Source organism: Arachis hypogaea, chromosome 20 (genome assembly GCF_003086295.3).
Source record: "Arachis hypogaea cultivar Tifrunner chromosome 20, arahy.Tifrunner.gnm2.J5K5, whole genome shotgun sequence".
Classification (NCBI taxonomy): domain Eukaryota; kingdom Viridiplantae; phylum Streptophyta; class Magnoliopsida; order Fabales; family Fabaceae; genus Arachis; species Arachis hypogaea.
In genome coordinates this window covers 76967954-76970296 of record NC_092055.1, presented here as the reverse complement: position 1 = coordinate 76970296, position 2343 = coordinate 76967954, and the positions used below count along the sequence as shown (strand labels likewise).

General features: G+C 38.5%; 1 non-coding gene across 1 annotated transcript; it reads right to left on the bottom strand.

Moving 5' to 3' along the window:
* Window positions 1–1566: 1566 nt before the first annotated feature.
* Window positions 1567–1670, bottom strand: LOC112787471 (small nucleolar RNA R71). The gene has a single exon (XR_003194883.1). It is a non-coding gene; the product is annotated as a small nucleolar RNA R71 (small nucleolar RNA).
* Between the last annotated feature and the right edge of the window lie 673 nt (window positions 1671–2343).

Below are 2343 nucleotides of genomic sequence, written 5' to 3'. Positions count from 1 at the left end.
AATTGTGTAATTGTCTCGGAAGAGAATCGCTCATACTTGGATTTCCTTTGAACCTTGAAAAAGGAATGAGAAAATCTTGCTAGAAATGCATTCTCATGTTGGACTGGATAGGGGGTTGGATGGATACTGTGATATATAATCCTACCAATGCTTTTATCTAGAAAAATATGTAGTATAATCAGTGACCGTATTTCATATCTTTCCATGAGAAATTAGATCAAGAAATTGGGAAATTGTTCAAGCTTAGAGAGATTGGATTGCCAAAGAATTGGGATTAAATCACCTAAGATTGCCAAGAGATCAATAAATGCATTGATTGACGAAGAGATAAGAATGAACTTGATCCGGAGAATGCAACATCTCCTAAGCCTAATGAATTCCCCCATCTATGATCTTACCCATTCTCTTTAATTCCGCTATTTACATTTATGCTCATCATCCCCATTCCCATTTAAATTTCTGCAAGTTTACTTTCATGCAATTTATATTCTACAATTTACTTTTTGTCATTTACATTTCTTGTTATTTACTTTCCTGCCATTTTACTTTCTGCAACTCTCAACCCAACTTTGCTTAATTTAATTAGAAAATTCCTTTAATTAAAGTTGCTGAACCAATCAATCCCTGTGGAATTTGACCTCACTCTATTGTGAGTTTTTACTTGACGATAATTTGGTATACTTACCGAGGGAGATTTGGCATCAAGTTTATGGCGCCGTTGCCGGGGATTGATTTTGCATTGACAATGATTAAATTAGAGGATAACTAGATTGAAAATTTTATTTTCTTTGTTGATTTGTTCATTTCAGCTTAGTTACTTTCAGTTTCAGCACTTTGATTTATTTTTCCATTGCTTATTTACATTTCAGCATACTAACCCACTAACTGTTTGATCAATTGCACTACTCATCCTAAGCATAATTCTCAATAAGAGTGAGTCCTTTACTTGTATCTTTCTAGTGTGTTTTTGTTGATTGTATGACAGGTAGAAGAAGAGGAGCTTCAACCTCTTTTGAATCTGAACCTGAGAGGACCTTCGTTAGACTAAGGAGGGAAGCAAGAGGAAAAAGGGTTGTTGGTACAGAGGAAGAAGAGGAGGACCTGGATATAAATATGGAGGATGATATAGAAAACCATCATGAAGAAGAGGTGCATAATCATTTTAGAGAGGGTGCAGCCAATCATGTTGGGCAAGAGAGGAGAGTTTTAGGCTCTTATATCAATCCCAATCCTCGGATTTGTAGAAGTAGCATCCTAAAACCAACCATTCATGCCAACAACTTTGAGTTAAAACCTCAACTTATCACCCTTGTTCAAAATAATTGTTCATTTGGAGGAAGTGCCCAGGAAGACCCCAACTAACATCTAACCACATTTGTGAGAATATGTGATATAGTGAAGTCCAATGATGTCCATCTTGACACCTACAAACTGTTGTTGTTCCCCTTTTCTCTCAGGGACAAGGCAGCAAAGTGGCTAGAATCATTTCTTAAGGAGAGCTTGACAACTTGGGAAGAGGTGGTGAACAAATTCTTGGCAAGATTCTACCCTCCCCAAAGAGTTAACAGGTTGAGGGATGAGGTACAAATATTCAAACAACAAGATGGTGAAACTCTCTATAAAGCATGGGAGAGATACAAGGAGTTGACAAGAAAATGCCCCCCGGACATGTTCAATGAATGGGTACAGTTGCACATCTTCTATGAAGGCTTGTCACAAGAATCAAAGAAGGCTTTAGATCACTCTTTAGGAGGCTCTCTCAACAAGAAGAAGACAATTGATGAGGCCATTGACATCATAGAAACTGTGGCCAACAGTGAGTACTTCTATACCTCTGATAGAAATTCAAACAGAGGGGTGATGGAGCTTAATCACATGCATGCATTGCTAGCTCAAAACAAGTTGATCACCAAGCAATTGGCTGACCTCACCAAGCATATGGAAATGAACCAAGTTGCAGTAGTCCATACTCAACCACAAGCTCAAGAAAGGGTGAATGCAGAGGAAGAAGGTGATTGGGAGCAAGCCAATTATATTGGAAACTCATCAAGACAACCCTATGATCCACACTCCAAAACCTATAATCCTGGTTGGAAGAACCACTCAAATTTGGGTGGAAAAACTAGCAAAACCAAACTCAAGACCATAGGCCCCAAAACTCCAACCATTACCACAATTCCACCTACCAATAAACTAACCAAAGACCATACCAAACCCCACACAATAACTCTTTCCAGCCTCCATATCAAACACAAAACAACCACACTCAACCTTCAATTCCAACCCACCATCACCATTTGAGGATAGACTATCCTGGATCGAGGCCTTGCTTAGAGATCTATA